At 37.2% G+C, this 24,884-nt stretch overlaps 1 protein-coding gene across 4 annotated transcripts in view; it reads left to right on the forward strand.

The window, feature by feature from the left end:
- Nucleotides 1–24,884, forward strand: part of Fbxl7 (F-box and leucine rich repeat protein 7) — a 351,598-nt gene that overhangs the window by 319,888 nt on the left and 6,826 nt on the right. The window lies entirely within an intron of this gene.

Consider the following 24,884-nt stretch of genomic DNA (forward strand, 5'->3'; position numbering starts at 1 on the left):
TCACTCTTAAATGTGGATCTCCCATAATTTAAAAAAAATCGTTTATATATGGGGATGAAGCTTATAAACAATACAGCATAGTCATGGCTGTCGTTCTGTCCAATGAAGAGACTGGACTTGACAAGACCACCAATTGTTCTGTTGTGTTTGGAAGCTTGGTCCAAGTTTACATTTCCAGCTAATGTTTCACTCCTTATGTTTATGAGAGCACAGAAGAGCCAACTCTGGGAGGTTCTCAAGGGAAAGTTGTGGCAGTCTATAGTATCACTGTAGAGAGTGAAGTGGCAGAAAAATGTGGAGAAGGGAAAGCAAGATTCTCTTTTGGGTTGACTTTTCAATCACAAATTAGATTCCCCTACATATCAAAAATGAACATATTCTCAGTGTATGCACATAAGTAGGCATTGCCAAATGGCGGCTTAAGTCTGCATAGTAATACAACATCATCGATTTGCACAGCTGTCGTTGGAAATGGCTCCAAACCAACTCAACATGTCTAGCAATGATAAACATTGATAATGTGTACTTCTCGGCTTTTTGGAGGGATGTCCCTGATGATAGCAAGCTAATGAGTACCTTAGTAAACACACTTACTGGATAGTAACTGCCACCCATGATGTTGTCAATCTATGTATGGTCATAGCTCTTTTGTGGGAATTAAAAAGCATCTCATGTGGCTATTTTAGTAAACTCAAGAAGCATGGCTAACTATGTGTTGAGGTCTGTGAAATCATTTTAAGTACATATGTCTATTTCTAATGGAGGAGAGAGAGAGGAAATACCACTGTTTTAAGAGATAATGACAGTGTGAGGTTCTTTGCTCCATATCTGCCAAGTTCTCCTTAGCAGCCACATGCTCTCCCAGGTAGTCAGGAATCTGACTATGCTGACCTCCCCACTGTTACATCTCTTGACTTAATAGTGCCACAGGCTTTGGAAGTCCTTAAATGCTTCTCCTTAACTCCTCTCACCACAAGCTAAGCAACTGAGAGACCAATTGAAATCAGAGGATATTTAATACAATGCATTTATTGTAATACATTGAATATATGCATAAAGACCAAATAACAAAACTCATTAAAATTGTAATAAAAAAGGAGGGGGAAGAAATGAATATATGAAGGAAGGAAAATAGGAAAAGCAATAGATGAGATGATTGTGAACAAAGTACATTACATACATGAATGGAAATATCACAAAGGCCTCTTTGTACAAGTAGTACATGCTAATAAAACTAAAAGTACATTTACAGTAACTAAAATAATTTATGCTGCATTACCACCCAGTAACCAACACTGATTAACTATTGTGTTGCTATTATTGTAACTTCTGCCTTAAATGTCAACAAAAATGCCTTCCAGAAGCCACTGAGCCTTTTTCTTTTTTATTTTAACCTTTGTCCATGGAATTAGTGAGTTTTCTTACCACTGTGGCCAAATACTTGACAGAAACAACCTAAGGAATGATGGGATTATTTTGCTACAATTTCAGAAGGTTCAGTTTTTGGTCACATGGCCCCATGTACTTCTGTAGAGAATCACGGCAGCAGGAATGTGTGACTGAGGAGCTTCTTCACCTCATGGTGACAAAAGGCAAACAGAATTTCTGTATTAGGCTGATAACTCATCTTACACCATTTATTATGTCTGGTTCCCCCAAACTACATGATAGTATGACCCACAGTCAGAGTGAGTTTCATTGAAACACCCTTATAGAAATGCCCAGAATATGCTTCCGTAACATTCTTGGTGCTCCTAATCAAGTTAAAAGTCACATCCATCACATCCAGTGATGATCTTCATAACCATATAAAATTTTCAGAGAACACTTGGTCAGGTTTCAAACACTGTCAGGGCGATGAGGTTGAAAGCCTATATAACCTTCTATACCCATCCTGCCACTTGGTGCACATTTCTCTCTACTTTATGAAAAGTGGCAAGGTAGGTCTTTATCTTCCTAAGTAGAGTCCAGACTGCAATGATGCTTATCCATCTAGAGTTTGTTTGTTCATGTTGTGGGGAATATCTGCACTTGGTTTCTCTACATTATGGATAGTCATGATGAATCTAAGTGGATAAACAAGTAGATAAAAATTGAGATAGAACAGGAATATTAATAGCCTCCTATAGACAGTGAATGGTACAAATCACTGTGAAGGAAGGGTTTGTGTTCCTGTAATGATCATATCACACCACCGAAAACATTCCTCTTCAAGTAGAGTATTTTACTCATACTCTTCTTGAGGTCTGAAAAATACCATACTGAGAACACATTTTTCTCTTGAGGAATTGTCCTTTAATCCTTCTAAAAATATCCCACACAATCCCTGAGATTAAGAGAAAGGTCCTTCTTGCATAGTTTATCAGTGCTCTTGCAAATGATTTCTGAGTGTCTTGCTTATTTAAATACAGAGGCTCATGTAGCTTGGAAAAGCACTAAGCAACAAAGATTTTCCTCATTAACCAAAGTAAGGAGTCACAGAAGGTCCTGTGGTGCTTTTGGAGTTAAAACAGCAGAAGTTACTTCTTACTAGAATCAAAAAAACAAAAACAAAAACAAAAACCTGTCTTTAAAGTATGACAGCAATATTCAGATTCCCTAAGCCAGTGTTTTTCAGCTTTCTTCCATATTAGAATACCCAGGAGCTTTGAAAAACTTCAAGGCCTATGAGATACTCCAAATACAAATCAAGTTAAACTCTCTGGGGCAGATGGAATCCAGACATTTGTGTTATTTTAAAAGTCCCTAGGTAATTTCAACATGCAGACATTTTGAGAACCAGTATATTTGTAAATGTCTGCAGGTACATGACATTGTCCTTTGAACATTTCTGTCTCCAATGTCCACTCATTCTTTGCTTTTGAAAACACATGGTTATTCAACAGCTACTCTCGGCTAAAAACACAGCCTAAGATATAAAACAAACAAAACCTTCAACAAAAACAACAACCTTGTTCAGTCACCCAAGCCAACCCCCAAGTGAGTGGTTGGGAAATAAATCATTTCTATCCTGAGATGATTTCTCATGATAGCAGGCTTTAGAACTTTTTTTTCAAATAGAGAGCAGATCACTGACAGATCTCAACTTGGATGATTTCCAAAGATGACCTGAAAATGGCAATTCATATGGGATTCCAACAAGAATTTGGGCTTCCAATTAGTCCTGTCTTTGACTATATAAATTCCATGTGCTGTGAATAAATTTAAAGGATATAAAAATGATTATTAGTTTATTAACTAATTTCTGGTTATGAACTTGGTGATAATAATTTTAATAGAACTAGATTACTTGAATTTATGATATAATCAAGGCTCCTAGATGATTAGAATAATCTTTTTAAAAACATTAAAATCTATTATCTGTGTAGAGAGAACTTTAGCTCAGTTTTTTTGCATAACTTTTTTATATTGTTATTTGTCATAAACTAGTACAGCTTGAATACTCAAGCTAAGAAATACTGACTTAGAATATTTTTTAAAGACCTCCAATGAGAGTGCCTAGTTCTTTGCTTCTTAATTCTACCCCAAGTACTGAACCATGTCAGGAAAGTAGAATCTTTAATGATTTTGTTCAAGTCAGATATATCAAGTGGCTTTATTGTAAGCACGATCTAGTCACAATCAAGCTTCCTGTAGCATTTCATTCTGACCTTAATTTCTAGTCTGGACAAACTGGGTCATTTCTGTTTATATTACTTTTGCCACTCAAAATCTTAAACACAGATTTTATATTTTTTAGAATCTATCCACCTAGCTAACATTTGTTTATCACATACTTTGCACGAGCTAGACACTGAAGGGGCATCAGGAACAAAAGATGAAGTTCTTTGATTTTATAACCTAGAAGTAGATACACGTTTAAACTGGTTATCTTCAAAACTAATTTGCTGCATGGCAAGTAGCTGTAAGTAATGAAAATGAGACTGTCATAATAAAGGAGCAAGAAGACTGTCACTCTGAAGTGGGTATTGAAAAGGCTTTCTGCTAGAGATAAGCTCTGAGGCTTCTTTGAATCAAAAGGCAAGTTATAGGATATTCAAAGCAGTAACTGAAGAGAATGGCATAGAAGCACGACGTGACCTGGTACAGACAACCCACAGGGACAAGCTATAGTTGAAAGCTATTATCTCCTACAGTCCTGACAGGATAATGGAGGGGGTGCTGACCAAGCAGGGTCAAGAGCTGTGACCAAGAGAAAGAGACTGCTTGACAGCAGTGGTAATCACATATGGAGGGAGTCAGCCACTACCCATAGCACCCAACAGGAAGGAAATGAAGCCTAGTGAGTTGCAGAAGAGATCAACCTCTTGCTCTCCTGTCTACTCCTGTCAGCACCATCTCCTGGCAGTGCTGTGACCAAGAGCTATAGAACAGAGAGTCAGGGAGCAGAAGCTTGGGGATGCCAGAAGTCTAGGATACAGAAAGACTTTGGGTGCAAATGGAATGAGCTGCCCAGGAGGCTCTCTAAGGACAACACTCCAGGTAGAGGATAGGTCTGAATGTTTTATATGTTCTTGGAATATACAAAGGAGGTCTCTTGTCTCAAAGAGCCAGGAGATGGAATTGTAGAAAGTCTGGTCATTCAGGTAAAGAAGAGCAAATAATGTAAGGTCATGTGATTACGCAAGGACTCAGATCATAGTGGAGATGAAGGGAGTTGAAACGGTTGTTTGGGTGTTTTTAGCAGATCATAGCTATCACTACTTGTGGGAAACAGATATTCAAGGGACTGGAATGCCAATGACAATAGTAACTCAGAGATAACAGCCAAAGGACAGGTAGAAGATTATGGTCATTTCAATAAGGTGACAGAAACATCATTTATGGAAATTGTTGAGGAAATTGAGTCCATTCTTCTTCAGGTTTGTAATATTCTTACAACTGTTAACTTCTTATATTTTCATTTAGCTCATAGATGTTTATTAAGTTACTAGTACATAGGCATGAAGATGAGAGAATGTTTATTGAACACTTTTTATATGATAAGTTCTTCCCAAAGTATTTAACCAGGACTAAGTCATATTCCTTTCTATTTTTTTAACTATGCCATGAGATGAATATTATTTTCTAGATTAAAAAATCTGGGATTAAATTATTTACCATAGTTAAGATATGGAACCAACCCAGATATATATATATATATATATATATATATATATATATATATATATATATAATGGAATTCTATGCCTCCATCAGAAAGAATGATACTACCCCACTTGTTAAGAAATGGAAAGACTTGGAAAAATTATATTAAGTGAATAAGCACCCAAAGAAATGAGGGTTTCCCTCATTTGCAATAACTAATATATGTCTGGGACAGCAGAAAAGGTCAAAAGCTATATACATATGACCATATAAGATGATGCTAAGCGAAATGAACCCCACGATATGGACACAAGAGGTTTTATCTTTCTTGCTGTTGTTTTTTAATGTATTTATAATGGACTGTGTGATTTTTTTGTTTCTTTTGTATGTTCTTCCCCCATGGTATAACCCCTGTTTTCAGTGTAGTTGATTCCAGTGCCCTTCACCTTATTTATACATTTTTTCTAATTTGGGGAGGGGTAGGGAAATAACGAAATGCTGAAATAAGGATACAATGAGATGTACAAGACACTATGTTGAAAATGAACTTTACAACTTGGGGGAGGGTGGTTGCAAAGGTAGGGAGGGAAGGGATGGTAGGGGGAAAACAAAGGAGGGGGTAACAATGCTCAATAGGAAATGTAAGTACCCATTACGTTATTCATGTAACAGTAACCCCTTTGTACAGTATCTTTATAATAAAAAATACATAGTAAAAATAAAAGAAATCAGGGCTTAAATAGCTGAAGGAGACCTGTCTAAGGTCCCATGACCGCAGAGAGATGGAATAGAAATCAGTTCTGACCATAGTGCTCTCAACAGTAAGGGACTGACATGGACAGATACTGGTTTGTTTTGAAACATTTGACAAAAATGTTTTACAGGGTCTCTTACAAAGGATCATATGGAATTATGAAAACTTTCCATCCATTTTCATAATGAGAAATGAATGTTAGCCCTTAGGGATGTTACAAATCAGTACTGAGTTTGTGTGTTAAAAAGGAGCTTTGTAGAACCAACAAATTCATCACAATTCCCTTGAATCATATAAACAACCCATATCAGAAAGACAACTGTGGTAAGCTAATTGCCCATTGAATTTCATTGACCCTGTTACATAAAAGCATGCCATGAATCGATTCTTATTTTAATTCTGAATGTGTTATCGTCTACAGGGTCCAATTGAAAAAATAGCCATATAAAGCGTTTATTTTCCTGTGTAATCTAGCACTGGGCCAAAATTGGTCAGTTGGTCAAAATGGACTTATCTAATCATGATATATATAAGTCATATGTTTCAAATTTCAAGTTATGTTTAGGTGTATAATGCTGTAGAATGAATTACATTATTTCTGTTCATTACACTTCATATAAAAGAGTCAAACTCAAGTTCAACAGCCATGATCAGATTCCTACCTAGGGAAAAAGTCCAGCCCTTCCTGCCAACATGCAGAAAAGCCAGGTGCATAGCCCCAGGCTGACAAGGTTAACGTAATATTTGTCTTATAAAATATGTATCAACGGCACTTTTGGAATTTAACTCTCTCTCAAAAAAAAAAGATGTTCTGGTAACAAAAAAGTAAGCCTTGTTAACATTTTTATTCGAGGATATATTGACATATGAACCTTCTCTATCTACTTACAATTGAAGTAGAGCTAAATAGTAAATAAATAACAGTGACACAAGTCATGAACTATGGAGAACTATAGAGAGAAAAATGGAGAGGTTGCTGATTGACAACACATATTTCCTTATATGTACAATCACACTTTCTACCTGAGGAGTTGCCTGAAAGATTCCTTCCAAGGTAAAGATTCTTCTACCTGTCTAGTAGAAATGTAAAGAGTAAATCATATCTTGCAACATCTATCTAGTTAATTTCAAAGGCAAGGAAACCAAGAATCATGCTTTGTACTAAACATATGGAATTAAATATAATTGAAACTTTCAGTAAGGGTTAAAAACAATTGAAAATCTTTTTGACTGTTTCCAGAAGATCTGAAATTCAAATTCAGGAGCAGAAAATGCTATAAGTTGGAGCCGTTGCAGCTGGTGGGGGTTTTCTCTGCACGCATTATGACTAGGATAATGGGATTCCATGATCCGCAGGGATGGTCATCCAGACTGGAAGCCATTTATTCATGTTTTTCTAAACTCACGCCTAGTGGTAGAGTTCAAATTTGAGACTTGAACTCAATGCCAACTTAATAATGGAGTCTCTATATTAAACTTAATTGTTTAAGCCAGAAAGATAGAGGGATACATGATAGAAAATTTTTTGATTGCCTGCATCTTGTATAAACGTTTTTCTAATTTGGGGAGGGGAAAGGAAATAACAATGCTGAAATAAGGATACAGGATGACCTATTGTAACAATGAGATGTACAATACACTATGTTGAAAATGAACTTTATGACTTGGGGCTGGGGAGGATTTGGGGAGGTGGGAAGGGAAGGGATGGTAGGGGAAAAACAAAGGAGTAGTTAAGAATTCTGGATAGGATATGTACTCATAAGGTACATATGTACTCATATGTACCTTACTCATGTAACTGTAACCCCTCTGTACAGTAATTTTACAATAAAAAAAACATGAAAAAGCAGAAAAAATTAGGAATAACATACTTTAAAAGTGCTTTATAAACTACAGCAGCAAGTATAATTTTTCTTAAGCAAATATTCCACAGGATTTCTTTTTTTTTGTTGTTTGGTAATGGGGCTTCAATTCCCGGCCTGGGTGCTATTCCCGAGCTTTTTTGCTCAAGGCTAGCACTATACAATTTGAGTCACAGCTCCATTTTCTCTATAGGATCCTTTAAATTTTAAAAAAGTTTAAAAAATTATTTGTATACATATATATGCAAATAATTATATAATATATTATATATTTTTAACTTGGTTTTCCATGCAATTATTCCTCGATGCATAGAAAATAAAAGAGAAAATATAGAGAATCTGTATTATCTATTTTTGCCATTTATTTTATTCAACAAATATTTAGTATATTTTGGTCTATTTATAATGGAGCTTGCAGTCTAGTAATCAGGATGGTAATTAATTAAATAGAGAGTGGGGTGATAGTTTGTATTAAACATATATTCTATATTTTAAAACCTAAGAAATAGTTAAAGAGTCAAACCTGAAAAGATTTTGGAACCACAAGATAAATTCACAAAAGGATGAGAAGGAAGAGTTGAGCATATAGGTAAGTGTGTTCATGTAGGAGAGCAGAAGTCAAGCTCCAGAAAAGAGTGGACAGTCTACTTTGTCTAGAGTTATGCTACATCAAGGGAGGAACTAAAAGAAGAAGTTGAAATATTTCATTGAAGTCTAAGCAAAGTCAGCTTTTGAGGATAAGCAAAACCATTGTTCTGAATTCAACTAAAAGTACAGGAACCAGTTATGGGAGAACCAGGGTAGATCAGCCAGGTGAGTAGACTTTAAGATGATTGAGCAAAGGAGACTAATCTTAGTTGAAAAAAGAATAGAAGATGCAGAACTGGGAAGCCATCACTGACAGTATCTGTCTTCTTTTGTGTATTTATATAGCACTGGGAATTGAGGACAAGCCCTTGTACATGCTAGGCAAGCACTCTGCCACTGAGAAACACACTACTATCCTTCAGAGTATCACTGTGCCTCATCCAAATAAGAACAAGCCACATTGCAAAGTCAGCTTAAAATTGTAATGCAACTGACATGAATGTGGCAAAAGTGAAAGCAAAGTTATCCAGCCACTTTCCTGTTGATCCTCGCCTCCCTCCATAAAACACCATAAATCAGATGCTCTCAGCCACCCTCTAGGAACTCCATAGGTTAGGACAATTTACTGGGAGAATCTCGCCATCAGCAACTTACTTAATTCAGGTAGCACAAAGATAAATTGCTATTTCTTCCCAATCATACTGATTTTTTTTTGTTGATTTGCCTAAAAACACAAAGAAAAGACCATAAGCAACCCTAACATATAAACTTAGCTGCGATATCCAATGACATGCAAGGCCAGCCACTAGTTTGGTTGATTAAAAGATCACATTTGTGTATATGTGAGAGTGAGAGAAAGGAAGAGGAAGAGAGACAGACAGAGACAGAGGAAGAGAGGAAGAAGAGGTGATATATTAGATGGGAATGATCAAGAGCTTGAGTTGAACCTTCAAAAACCAGCTTGTGCTTTGATTCTAACAAAATTATCCTAAGGCCTAGAAATTGAAAAATGTTTTTATGATACAATTTAGATTTGGACTTAGGGCTAAGAAATAAGCATGAGTGGATATAGCTGTCTCCCTGAGCTGCTTTTCATAGACAGGTAGATAAAGCTCAGTGTATTCTACCTCAACTAACCCATTATCCCTATAGAAGGACTGCAGCTACTAGCTATATTCTGAGCCTGTTCAATAGCTCATGCATTTCCTTCAGTGTATTGTTCCTTTTAGCTGGGAAGTCACTTCATTGCATCGCTTATTTCCTGCCAAGTATTTACTTTTTGGCCAACAAATCTCATCCCTAATAATGACTTCTCTTCCTTTTCTTCTTCAAGAGGACTAAATGATTCAGACTTTCAAAATTAATACATACATATATATATATTCCCTAATATATGTGTGTATTATGTATGTGATATGTATATTTATATTCCTAATGTAATATAAATGTATGCACAACATTTATATATACCGTTGTTCACAGAGTATTCATACTAGGACTAATACTAAAATCCAGAAATTTTCCAGTATGATTAATAAATTTTGGAAGTATTTGCATATAGCTTATACACATCATAAATGTGAAGTCGTCTTTAGCACCTAACAAAATGCAGATTTTGTATAAGTTGTCAGTATACTGCATTGTTGAGGGAATGAAGACAAAGTCTGCACTTATTCAGTGCAAGTGAAGTGTAGCTTCCTGAATAATTTCAGTCTTCCGGGGCTGGGGGTTTAGTCCAGCAGAAGGGCGCCCGCCTGGCCCACGCAAGGCCCTGGGTTCGGTTCTCAGCCCTGGAAAAAAATAATATAATTTCAGTCTTCCACTGGTGGAATGAACCGATGGATAGAGAGGGTCAACAATATAAGATGTATTCACATGTGCTGCCAATTATTATAGCAATTTTCTATAGTAATGTAATGTTCTGAAACATTGTTCTGCTTGAAAGGTTCTGCTGATTGAAATACTAAGGTGTGAGATCATTTAGGTAGAGAAGTTACCATTGAGAAAAATGGATTTGAAAAAAGCAATGTTTTATTAACTTAAACTCAGAATACTTGAGAAACAAGAAACATACAAAACCCCTTAGAGCTCCTTCAGCACTTCTTAAGAGATGAGGAGCAGCTATGCCAATGCATTACACAAATCAGAAGAGGGAGGCCTTGCAAACAGTCCAATCAAGAGCTATTCAGAGACCCAAATGTGAAACCCCAAAAAGGAAACCCACAAAATAAATCATTAATGCCACTGAAATATAGCCAGAATCTCTAAGGATCTTCCTACAAGTAGATGGAGAGGAAAAGGGCTTATTATAAGAATGTTGACAGAAATATCAAAGATAAGAAATAATCTTTAATGCCATTTTAAATATACATACCTAAGAAAATGTCAGCATCTGTGGAGTCATTCATCAGAAATTTGCTCCTTGTATTAAGCATTCTTGCCAAGACTAATTGGCTCTTAGGAGACCCACGATGTAAATACATTAGGATCCAATTCAAGTTTTCAGATTCTCAGCCTAATCTGCTCAGATTCTTGATTTTTCTTCTGTATACATAAAGAAGCTGTCTTATTCCTCATGTTTTCTAGTATCTACTGTATGTGTGTAATTAATGTATGCATACAGGGAAATAAATGATAGTACTCTGCATTCATCATTCATTCACTGATTCTAGAGATGTCCTTCTTTTTGGGGGGGGGTACCAGAATCAGAACTTGAACTCAGGGCCTTCCATTCTTACTTCGCTCACTTACTCACTGTTCTACCACTTACGTTATAACTTCAGCCTGATATTTTGTTGGTTCATTGAAGATGGAGTCTCTTCAACTTTTCTGCCTGGACTGATTTTGAACCACAATTCTCCAAGACTCAGCATCCTGAATAGCTATGAGTACAGGCATGATCCACTGGTACCTGACTAAGATATTCTTTCATCTGAGGGCAGTTCTACAGACAAATATGTTCATAGGACACAAGAAGGGAAATTAGCTTTGCCATATTCCTAAACCCCAAATGTAATCCTTTCTCACATGCTAGGTCTCTACTACCCTCTGAAGATCAATAGATTCAGAAGAATTACAAGGAGAAAAAGAAAAATCTGCTTCTCTTGGTGCAGAAATAGGATGTGAGATATAGGATGATCAATAGAGACAGGAAACCAGGAAAACATAGTACCTACTTTGCAGATGGACGATATCCTGCCCCCCTTCTTAAAGGTACTCCATCACAATTGCCAGGATGATCATCATTGTGGATTAACCAAATCAACTAATTAAACTGTAGAATCTCAAGAGTGTGTCACACATAGTCCCAATCACTAAAACGCAAGAGTATTAAGGTAAAAATTGAAGGAGAATTGATTGACTTAACTGTAAACAGTTTGGTTCAAGGAAAAAGCAAATCATCATTATCCTAATTTCTGGTACTATTTATAAGCATAAGCACCCATTGGCCCAGTTCATAGAGTTCTAGTTTTATTTTGGGTGTTTGTGAGACAAGAACTCAGGAGCTTCCCAAGACCGACCTGAAATGTGTGATTCTCCTGCCTCAACTTTCCAAGTGCTGGGATTACAGGCATGTGCTGTCACGTCTGACAACCTCCAGTTTTGTAAAGAATAATTTTATTTCATAATTCAAAGATAAATTACAGGCCTGGCGTCAGTGGCTCATGCCTATAATCCTATCTCAGGAGTCTGAGGTCTGAGGATAAGGGTTCAAAGCCAGCCCAGGCAGGAAAAGTCTGTGAGACTCATTTCCAATTAACCACCAGAAATCCGGAAGTGGCTCTGTGGCTCAAGTGGTAGAGCGCTTGCCTCGAGTTGAAGAGCTGAGGGACAGCGCTCATGCCCAGAATTCAAGCCCCACAACCAACCAAAAAAAAAAGATAAATTACATACATAACTTGTGAAAAGAGCTCAATTTAAAAGGAGAACACTCCGAACTCCTATTGAAATTGAAAATTTTCAAAAGAGCATTAAGTAAAAACTTACTTAACTTCCAAAAACATTTAGAGATATTTAGAGATTTAGAGATATTGCAGCCATCTGAAAGGCAATTATTTTTTAGGGGGGTGGGGGTCAGTTGTGGGGCTTGAACTCTGGGCCTGGGCTCTGTCCCTCAGCTCTTCAGTTCAAGGCTAGCGCTCTACCACATAAGCCACAGTGCCACTTCCAGTTTTCTGGTAGATTTTTAGAGATAGGAGTTTCACAGACTTTAGTGCCCGGGCTGGCTCTGAACTGTGATCTTCAGATCTCTGCCTCCTGAGTAGCTAGGATTACAGGTGTGAACCACCGGCACCCGACAAGGCAATTGCTTAGTGTTCACTTTAGAAGTGGATTCTACAATATCTACTACAACTTCTTAAAGCTGTATATTCAGCTTCCATAGCTTCCTAAATGCCTTAGTCTATTCAAGTTCCTATAACAAAAAATACCATAGACAATGTAGGCCATGCAAAATTGAAATTTATTTCTTATAGTTCTAGAGTCTGGGAAATCCAGAAAGGAGGCTCTACAGATTTTCCTGAAGGCTTTCTTTATGATTCATGGATGTTTGTAATCTCAGAATCACATGGAGAAGGGGGCAAAAGAGCTATTGAGGATCTAAATTCTGCATGAACTAGCAATCTCATTTAGGCCCACCTCCAAATTCTGTCACCTTGGGGATTTTTTCAGGAATATAAACATCCAGTCTGTTACCCTGAATGATGGATTTGGGATAAATCAGGTATGATCTACTTGTTACTGTGATTTTAATTAATCAGCTGTAGTTAATTTCCCTTCAAGATGCTTCCTATATGAAACACAAGACATTAGAACAACTAAGAAGGTGACAAAGTCAAAATTAAACCAGATCTCATAGAAAGTTTTATCCTTCTGTGTGAGACCAAGGCCTAATTTTCTCACCTTAAAAGGATGCTTTAATTATATTCAGCATGAAGCACAAGTATTCACGCATGAATGTAAATAATTAGATTTTCCTTCTTAAGGAATTTTAATCCAGGTGCAATTTCCTGCCTTGCTATTACCGTACAAGTTTATTTTTTTAAATTACTACCCATTTAGAATGCAAATTCCTAAAGATTACAATGGCATCCTTCAACAGTTAATTTTCTTTGTTCATTCAATCAAAGATGCTGTGATGATAATAGACAGAAATCGCATTTAAGGAGGGCCTATAAACATCTATCCCAATAACCCACAACTGTACTCAGTGTCTGATACTCCAAGTGGGAAAGGGCCCAGGTAGCTGCGTCTCATCTTACTGCTCCTAATATTTTCTCTGTGGTTCCAGCTACACAGTAACAGTTTTATATTGCTTATCTTGCTTCCACATGGCTGTGGGGAATTTTTCCCCTCCTTACAGCATATGTTTAATATTTTGAATAGAACCGGATGTTTAAAGCTGTAAAGTTATAAGTTTGTTTTCCTTGAAAGGCACAGATGCCCCAACATGGAAAGCTAAGAATTCTGCTATGTCCCCCAAAGCATAGAAGCCCAGTGTTACATCTGTGTCTACACCATTATCATTAGCTAAATGGTGTGAGTTCTGAGCCAGCATGTTTTGGCCTTTTGCTGCCATTATGTTGACTAAAAAGAAGTGAATTATACACAGAGAAGAACTTAGATTCTTGGATTAAAAGAAGAAGTATCCGGATGACTTGAGGAATTGGCACGAGTTGCTTTCCATGAGATATGCTTCCATCTGCACATATTATAGCATGTCTTTTTATGGCGTGTCGGAGCTGAATACTCATTGGTTGAGAGAGTTTCTTCTGGTAGCTTTCAAGTTGGCTCTGCACAGTCCTGAGGCCACAGTCCAGTTACTTCATCGAGGACTCTACATGGAAAAAAGGAGTGGGACTATCCTCGGAATTGAAGACCCAGGTGTCACTGCTTCATGGGGGATTCATTGTCTCTCCTCTCAGATCTCTAGGTTCCAAGTAACAGGTCTGAGCAATTCTGATCTCAGCCCTGTGCTGTTGAATAATACCCACCTACCACATGCCTGAGCTTAGGATGTCTTTAGCGAAACTACTAAGAAGGGAAAGCATGGTGGTCCACATACGGATGCCATGTGGGAGCTTTTTACAAGAAACCATGTGCCTAAGCAAGCAACCAGACTACATGGAGGAGCAGAGCCCATGTCAGAAATCTGTGCATAATATTTCGGCAATAAAGACGAGAAAGGGACCTATCTAGGAAAAAGAAATGTTTCTTAAAAGATCTGATGCTAACTTGTTTTGGTGAAGGATTCTTCCAAATCACACCTATCTGGAAACCATTCTAATTCAGAGATTGGCTTAAGGGGTGTAAGGTTGAACATCAGATTGAAAGCTGATTTAGGTTCTCCTCATCCTCTTCCACTCTGGCACTCTTTGCTCCAGGATCACTTCAATGTTATTCTCTTGATGTATCTAATTAGAAGACATATTCTTATGTTTTAATATATTTCCAAGTTTAGAGCCAAATTTGTTCCTACTAGGTTATTCATCACTCAAATGTAATTACAAGAGTGCTTTCTAACATGGTGAACTAAGTCACAGTGGACTTACACAGAATTTACAACCCTGATGTGAATGCACAATGCTCTTTTTCCTTGTTTTGATTATGCAGCTCCAAGAAGGGTAATTATACACTCAGTGGATTTTGTGGCAAAAGTAGATATTCCTTACCATGATGAAGTATTAGATAGCTTATGGTTGGAAAGGATTCCTTCTAATTTTATTTTAGTCTTTGCATAATTCAAGTCATAAGAAGTAAAACTACTTCCAATGCTAAAAGAGATTTTGGGTTAAATTTTTTTCTAGGAATTTTAAGACCTATTTGCTATGTTGTGTGCCAAACATGACTACAAAGTTCCTCGATTCTTTTTTACTAAAAAAATACCTCAAAATTTCTACTTGACTGTATTTGTCTGGGGCATTTTGAATAATGGAAATAATGTGTGATCTGAATTGCATTAAATACTATAATAGTTAGCACTGGATATTTCATCTACATTATTTCATATGACAGCATCAGCAAAGAGTCAAAAAATCACCATTTACATGGGGATGTTTTAATCATCTTTTTATTGTCTTAATGAGAGAGGCCCCATGAAGCAAACTGAATTATAAACAATGTTTTTTTTTCCTTCCAAATGACTTAACACTAGTTCCAAAGCAATAAGGTATTTATATTTTGCCCTATATTCAAAGGTGAAAGAACCACTTAATTTTATATTTTGTCTTTTTATAAATCATATTAGGACACCTGAATAGAAAGAACTAACCTATTACTTAGAGATCAGCCTACAAATAATCTGGTCCAGATTTTTTTAAGTCTCTTTCAGCCAGGCACTGATGCCTCATGCCTGTAATCCTAGTTTCTCAGGAGGCTGAGATCTGAGGATCATGGTTCAAAGCCAGCCCAGGCAGATAAGTCCATGAGACCCTTTTTTGTGTGTGTGAACATACTGTACAGAGGGGTTACAATTACATGGGCAGGATAATGCGTACATTTCTTATCAAGCATTGCAGCCTCCTCCTTTGTTTACCCTTCACATCCCTTCCCAGCCTCCCCACCTACCCTCCCCCACTCCCCCCCCACACCGACATTGTAAAGCTCGTTTTCGACATGACAACTTGTACTTCTCATTGTTGCAACAGGTCCACCTGTATCCTTAAACAACTTGTTTTTCCCCATCTCCTCCACAAGTTATACTGACATCAAATATAGTGAAAGCAGGGGTTATACTGTGGGGGAGGGACATACAAAACAACAAAGAAATAATCTTATAAATGTGATAGAAACAAATGCACGAAAAAAAAACATTTAAATACATATCTAAGGGTTCATTTTCCTAACATCACATTATCTGACCTTTTCCGCTTGACTCATACATATACTAGATATTGCAAAAAAAAAGACTTCACATAGAGCTCCCTTATGACCCAGCAATCCCACTTTTGGGCATTTACCCAAATGTTTACAAACAAGACCACACTAAAGCTACCAGCACAACTATGTTTATTGCAGCATTATTTACCATAGCTAAGATATGGAACCAACCCAGATGCCCCTCAGTAGATGAATGGATCAAGAAAATGTGGTATATATACACAATGGAATTCTATGCCTCCATCAGAAAGAATGACATTGCCCCATTTGTTAGGAAATGGAAAAACTTGGAAAAAATCATATTAAGTGAAGTAAGCCAGGCCCAAAGAGCCTCTTATCTCCAATAAACTACTCAAAAATTGGAAGTGATGCATGGCTCACAGTGGTAGAGCACTAGCCTTGTGCAAAATTTGCTCAGGGATAGCACCTACGCCCTGAGTTCAAGTCCCATAACAAGCAAAACTAAAGGTCTCTTTTTACACAGTTCATATTGAATCAATGAAAACAGTTTCTATCTCAAAAGGTTCATCTGGTTAACCCATAAGGAAGGAATCTAAAATATTTTTGTATCTTTGGCAATCTTTTACTAATCAGGCAGAAATATTTTAGCACCAGACAAATAGAATAGTAACAAGATATCTGGAAGAAAACTCAAGCCACCAGCCTTGAAATGTAATATCAAAGCAAGTACAAAATATTAAGTGCTAACCCACAATAGAAAACAGTATTGAGATTCCTCACAAAACTAAAAATAGAACTTCTTCAAGATCTAACCATACTACTTGGGGTATTTGCACAAAAGTCAACTTACTATAGAGATACTTGCATATAGCTATGTTTATCATTAATCTATTCACAATAGCCAAGTTTCGGGACCAACCTAGATGCTTAACAACAGATGAATGGATAGAGAAAATGTGGTATATACACAATGGAGTTCTAGTCAGATGTAAAGAAGGATGAACTTATGTCTTCAGCAGGAAAATGGATGGAACTGGAGATCCACATGTTAAGTGAAATAAGCCAGTCTCACAACGACATGACATGTTTTTCTTCAAGTGTGGATATTAGGTAAATGGAAAGAAAAGGGAGTGGGGAATAAGGGAGGTAGCAGAGGAGTGAATATGATCGAAGTACATTGTATGTACACGTGAAAACATCATGTGCATACATGAAAATTCAATGCTTTGTTTAATTAACACATGATAATAACAATTTTGTTGGTAAAGACTTTTTTATTAAGTTCTGTCTAAGCTAATGAGAGGAAATAAAATGGTTGAGCTATGTGTCACTGTTAACATAGGTGTTGAGAAAAACCACAAAAAAGAACATGGTAAACAGGCATGGAAGAGACTGGAGTTATGTGGCAAATCTGTTGGTGTGCTATTAACCTCTATCCCCACACCAACCCACATCACAATGCCAGATTATCATCTCATTGAAGGAAAAGGAAGTGTAGTCAACTGGTAAATAAAATGTCTATGCAAATGAGCTCATATTTACCATTTTATCTTACGATTAAGAGGAAGTCTTAAATTTGCTTAAAAGAGAACTAGAAACAAAGATTGTCTAGAAAAATGATCTTAAATTTGGACCATCTTCAATACATCAAGTGATACTATTTTCTCCAACCTTAACTTCAAGTGTTTAAAAAAATAATAATAATCTTGTGATAGGTCACCAGTGGCTCAGGCCTGTAATTCTAGCTATTCAGGAGGGAAAGATCCAAGAGATCTCAGTTCAAGACCATCCCAGGCTGAAAACGTCCATGAGACTTCCTCTCTGAAATAAGCAGTGAAAACAGGTCTGGAGAGATGGATCAAGTGGTAGAGCATCACCTGAACAACCACGCCAAGCAAAAGTATCTGAACACAAAACCCAGAAATAATAGTGTGTTAAGATATGAGTGCTTTGGAAAGTCTATGCAGGTATACATGCCAGAGAGATGTGTTAGATTTCTCAGTGTCCTGGATATAGCTAGTTTGCTTGGATTTCATTCCAAAAAAAACTTACTATTTACCACTAAAAATGAGAAGTACCTTATGGAAAGTATAACAATGTTTTGAAAACTAAGATAGTTAATCTCAACTGGGCCTGCAGTTCCTTTCCTTTTTCCTTCATTTGACAGTAAAGGAAAGAGAAAGCTTTCTCTGTGCTTGGTCTTCAGCTTTTCCAAGCATTTTAAAATGTTAAGAGGGAAATTGAATTACTGAGTTTATGTGTGTATGACACATAGAATAGGGCCTTGTATATAATAAATGATTTATACAGAAATTTACACTAATACAGTTAAAAGAATTTCAACATTGGTGAAGCATATGTTATTAAGGAGATTGGGAATTCTTTTTGCTTTAGAAGACCTCTAATTAATTATTCTTCTTTTACATGGTCATAAGTTTAGTGAATGTTTTATCTTTCTTCTCTTTTGAAGGTTAGATTTGTGAACCAGACTCTTGCTCCCTGTGGGGCTTTTTTTCTACAGTTAACTAAAATTGTTAAGTGTCTCTTTATTACAATCTCAGTTCAATGCTGGGCCATATACTACATTTGATCCAAACACTGGAAAATTGCAACTGTGCATGTAGAAATAGGGGTTAATTTAAAGCATGATCCAACCATTAAAGATAGAAAACAATTAAGGCTACAGCTTGAAGGTTGATGATGATAGATTTCAAGTCTTTTCATGGAAATCGATGTGTTTCTTCTCTTATCAAGACAAGTGATGGCACATTGCCCAAACCATGCAGAGCTATCTGCCAGCTTTCTTTTGGACAGAAAATAGAAAAATACTGCCTCTCCCCCAGTGTCAAGGAAAAGCCAGTTGTGGTTATTATTGTTGACATGGGAACCTTCCTCTGGAGAGGGAGGAGTTCTTGTCCTGTCTTAGGTTCTTACCTAAACTTACAAAAAATGATCAGCAAAAACAATGCTATGCGATTGCTCATACCTGTAATCTTGTCTACTCAAGAGAGTGAGATCTGAGGGTTGAGGGTCAAAGCCAGTCCAGGCAAGAAAGTCTGTCACACTTTTTTCTCTAATTAACCACTTAAAACCAAGAAGTGGAGCTGTGGTACAAGTGGTAGAGTATCAACTTTGAGCAAAAACAACTCAGGGACAGCACCCAGACCCTCAGTTCAAGCCCTGCATGTGCACATGCACACTTGCTTACGTACAAACACACACACACATACATACAAAGTCCTAAAATTCTAGTCCAATTTAAAAATTTTTTTTATTTCTTTTGAGTGTTGGTGTGTCATGAGCATGTGTTCAGAGTTATGAATTTTCTGGAAGCCTGTCATACTCATTCTAAAAATATGCACTTTATTCCCATGTAATGCCTTTACACATAGTATAGTGTTATATTAGTCATTTAACAATTTTTTTGCAAATTCTTTATTGTGATTAAGTGATTACATAATTTCACAAATTTCACAGTATTGTGGGACAGTGATGCTTAGTTAAAGTCATATATGTATGTGTACATATGTACATACTCACTTATAATGTACTTGAATGAAATATTGTACTTTTTGCGGGGGAGGGGTCCGGTCGTAGGGCCTGAACTCTGGGCCTGGGCGCTGTCCCTCAGCTCTTCAGCTCAAGTCTTGCACTCTACCACTTGAGCCACAGCACCACTTCCGGCTTTTTTCTTTTTGCTTATGTGATGCTTAGGAATTGAACCCAGGACCTCAAGCATGCAAGGCAAACACATTCTAACTTTCATAGGGCAAATTGTCTATCGTGGTCTATGAAGTTTATGTGTTCTATGAGCTTTGACAATACAGTTATTTCTTCCACATCAGGTGATATTCCTTTCCCTTTGCATAGCATCAGCTGTTCCCTCTTTCCTACTCGTTCCCTCCCTCCCATCACTGCCATTGTGTTGCTTAGTTCATTTTGATCAATGAGTGTGTAGCTCAGCGCTGTGGGTCATGCCTGTAATTCTAGCTTCTTTGGAGGCAGAAATATGGAAGATTGTGGTTAGAGGGCAGACTGAGCAGAAAGTTCATGAGAATCCATTGCTATCAATAACGCTTTCTGAGATACTGTTAACATAACGCCAGAAACAAGGTGACACAGAGCAAGAGGAGTTACTGTCTTGTTGTGCAGATGTCCAAAGTCCTAAACCAAGGCATTGATACAGGGGTAGAGGACCCTTGTTTGTTTCCAGTAGCTTCTGGTAGCCCCAGGAGTTCTATGTATAGTCACAATATACCTGCCTATTTATCTTCATACATACTTCATCTTTCCCATGTCTATGTCCTGTGTCTTCTTCCTGTATCGCTGTCTTGTCTTTTTCTAAGGACACTGTCACTATGCTTTAGACATTGCTGTCATCGAGTGTACCTTGATGATAATCAGCTCTCTTCTGCATAGATCCTCCTTCCAAAGTTGTTTTATTACTAATATGTTAATTGTACACAGATGTTTCATTGTGCTATTCCAAGACATGCAGACTTTATAGCTTGATAAAAATGTACCTCCTTTATTTTTTCTCCTGATCTCTCCTTTCCTCTTTCCCCATTGTTGAGTTTTTAGTGGGTTCCATTATGACATCTTCATAATCATGATGTACTTTAATCTTATCCAGCCCCCATTCTCCTTTGTGTTGATGGTGGGAAATATATCCTTATTTTAAGAAGTTAACTCTAAATGCAGAGTGAAGACCTTGTCTGAGAGGTGGGAGCAGAAAGAAGACCAGAATTAAGAAAAAGCCAAAAACATGAGGAAAGTGAAGAGAAAGGGGCAATGTGGTGAGACCCACAGATAACCAAAAGGAAGGGACCTACGAGTAGATGAGAGTTAGGATCCAAAGGATCCTGTGCTATTAGCCTCGGATGAGCAGTCAGAGCACCAGGAACAATAGAGATAACTCAGGGGGAAGTTTGTTTTGCAAATGGTATTGATGAATTCATTCATATGCACTCTACTAGAGATGCATCTAACACACTTGTAGGGAGAGGGCTAATATGCATTGTTCTTCAAACTCCCTACATGGATGGAATCGCTCTAATTTGTATTGCTTAAAGCACCACTGTCCACATGTGGTTGCTGAACTCATGAAACAAGCTTATTATGCCTGAACGGCTAATGTTTAATATCATCACTGACTTTTTAGTAGTCACAAGTGCCTAATGGCTTCCATCTCATACACCACTGGTCCATCAGGTGCTTAATGTTTGAGCCAGACACAGACATGAAGAGAAAAAGAGTGTGGTCTGGACTAGAAATTGAGTTTCAGGAGTCATTAACTTACAAGTACCTGAAGAGACCAGATGCTGAGAGACAGAAAAGAATGCAGGATGAAATTCTTGGGGCTGCCAGCAGGTAAGAGGCTTGCCACGGAGAAGGGTCAGCAAGAGACTGCTGAGGGAAAAGGAAGAGCAGAAGAGAAAGAAGGCACCATTGCAGTGGTGGTGGGAGAATTTGAAAGGAGATTACAGTCCTCCCGGTCACAGAAAACAGATTTTATTGAACAAATCAGGAGAAATGACTCGCAGTAGGCAGTAGTCACATTGTGCTCTGACCATGTATTCTTTGTCTTCCCCCACTCCCAGACATGAAAGACGTATTAAAAGTTTGTGGAAGCAACAATACAGTAATTTACAAAGAAGTGAGGGCTCCAAGAAATCTAGGATGATATGTCCCCTGAAAACAGAGCCCATTGGAAGGGAGCCCAAAATTTCTTTCCCATGAAGAATGTCTTAAATGCCTCTGCTCATCACAGTATCACTTGTCAGAGGCTTTGCTTAGCAATTTGTGAAAAGGGTGAAATTATTTCTTGTCTGGTGGCTCATGAGTTTCAGTGACTCCGTCCACCTGATACAAATTGCATGTGGTAGAGGAGACATAGAAATCCAAGTTCATCTATCTTTACAACTCTTTGACCTTCACAGTGCTCCCCAAATTCAAGACCTTTATATTCTTCTGTCATAATCATTGCCAGGTATACTCACTTGCTTAAAATGTGTTATTCTAAAAATCAGGTATACCATTTTCTTATTTGGAAAATGGATATTCCTGGCTATAAATAAATCATGCTTCAGTTAAAATAAATTATGACATACACCACAACACAGAAACAAGTATGAGCCTTTGGCATCCACCCTGTTTGCTTTTTATCAAAATGGAAGATTAGGAGATGTTTACTGAGATTCTACTAAAAGGCTCCTCCACAGTAGATTCACCTTCTGCCTGTGGCAAAAGTAGCTTCTAGTAGAAGTGTTTCAGGGACAAGTCATTCTACTTTCCATCAAGGAATACATCGTTCAGGCCATCTCTCTTTGCCCTTTTTATAAGAAAAGGATGTTTCTGAGACATCACCAATTCAACACAAGCTTAACCCAAAAGAAATCTGGTAAATTATGAGATAGGACAAATATAGTTTCCAAGGCTATCTAATCTTTCTTTGGACATAAATTTCCTGAAATATCCTTTCTGGAAACTCAGTGTAGGCAAAATCCAAAGAAGCTTTTCTGTACATTGCACTGATTTTTATTTATAGCTTTTAGATCAACGTAGCTTAAAAGCTTCTTTAGCTGAGGGGTGAATATTCTCTTCCATGAGAGTTAAAGGCAAAATAGAACCTAGGTTTAATTTAGATCACAGTAAGATATTGGATAGCATTGAGGAACTGATGTTAAAGTATAAATAAAGCGCTATACCTCAGACCAGATTGTATATGGTAGTATTTAGGAAATGCCAGTGTCACAAGAGCCAGGCTCAAGCCTGTAATCCTAGCTACTCAGGATGGTAAGATCTGAGGACTGTAGTTCAAAGCCAGTCCATGAGACTCATATCCAATTAACCACCAGAAAGCCTGAAGTGGCTCAGTGGCTCAAAGTAGTGGAGCACTAGCCTTGAACAAAAGAGCTGAGGGACAGTGCCTAGGCCCTGAGATCAAGCCCCACAACTCACAGAAAAAAAAAAAAATCACAAGTCTTCTACCCATACAAAGCTGTTCCAAGTAACTAGCAGAATAGTTGTTTTGCTTGCAGGAATGAGTCTTAGCCATCATTTGACTCTGTAGGTACTCCCAAATAACTCCTGTGTCCTGAAATAGGCCCTTCCATAGGAAATGCATTTGTATAGAGAAGGCTAGCTTCTCTAGCTAAATTTCTACTAAATAGAACTTGTGCCTGAAGTAAGTTCCAGGTTGCTTACATGAGCTGAACCACATTAAAAGAAAATATTTTTAAATAAAACAAGAAGATAAGAGATTGCTCAGAGTGTATTATTTTCTCACTAGCTAGGTTTTGTGGATCTGTTTTTCTAAGCTTGAGTTTGAAGCTAAGAAAAGAAACCTTGCTTTTTATGGCAATGATTCTTGAGGAGAAACACAACTTCTAATGGAAAGCATCTTGCACAAAATCTTGGTAATCAGAAGGAGGAAATTCAGGGTAACTTTGTAAATTTTGACTTTCAAAGCCCACGGTAATGTAAATAGACTTCCTAGAGTATAAACAACAGTGGTTTGAAAATAAAAACTTGTACAACACAGTACAGCTCACTATTTGGACAAAAATTAGTTAATAAGTGTGTGTAAAAGATGCCTTGAATATTTTTGATACTGTATTGTAATTACTGACGATGTAAATTTTTCAGAACATTTAAATCATGAGAGAGGAAAAAAAGTTTTAGGGGTTTTTCTTCTAGAAAAACACAGTTAATATTTTTTGTATTCTTAACACATTTAAAGTTCCTTAAGAACAAAATCCAGATTTTTCTAGCACAAATACATGAGGCTATTCTACATTATTATTAAGCCAGAATTCCTTGAACTTTAAAGCACTCCCTGTCTCTTAGCTTATTCAGCAGAAAATTGCCTCAGTACACAAAAAGTACAATTTATTTATTTGATTTAAAGATCATCATTTTGTCAAATGTACATTTTGACAAAAGATCAAACGCTTCCCAAGAATTTTATTTTAAAAGTCTTCTACTAGAAGATTCAACACTCATTGTCTTCATCTTAATATTTTTGAGAACTGACTTCTCCTGCTCCAAGAATTAGACAAACTTTTCTTTTCTTTTCTTTCCAGGGCTGAGAACCAAACCCAGGGCCTTGCACGCGCCCAGTGGGCGCCCTTCCACTGGGCTAAACCCCCAGCCCCTTAGACAAACTTTTCTATCCTTTACCATGTTGGTTTTTGTGTGATTTAGGAATATTCTCAACATAATCTGTTTTCTTTTTCCTAAAGGATTCCAAGAAATCGCATATGTCAGAGTCTACACTGTGGCAGTATTTTAATAGGGTAGTGGGTACAGAAAGGAGGTGGGGTAGGAAGATTTGGTTTAGGTTAAGTTAGTCAAAGGCAATAGCTCCCTTCCTAGACCTCAGCTAGGCAGAAGTAAAATGTGTGTTAAATCACTCAGTGACTAAATGAATACTCTGTTTTCAACCTATAAATGTAATTCAATCAATGCGACTTACAGAATTTTAATATGGAATGCCTATTCCTCTATGCTTCTTTTCCTTATCAATAACATTTCCAGCAGCCATTTTGTATACCTTCTTGCAGACATCAATGTGGGTTTTATTCTTTTTCTATCTTTAGGCTTTCCAACATCATTAGGAGACACGGGCCTCAAAGTATATGTTCTATAAAAATGCATGTGGTAATTTCTCTTTTAATTTTTTTCATGATCTTTGGATTGTGTTAATACCTATCTTTCCTCAAGTTATATACACAAAATTAACATCTTTTCTA

This window comes from Dipodomys merriami, unplaced genomic scaffold, assembly GCF_024711535.1.
Source record: "Dipodomys merriami isolate MVZ:Mamm:240054 unplaced genomic scaffold, mDipMer1.0.p SCAF_32, whole genome shotgun sequence".
Classification (NCBI taxonomy): Eukaryota; Metazoa; Chordata; class Mammalia; order Rodentia; family Heteromyidae; genus Dipodomys; species Dipodomys merriami.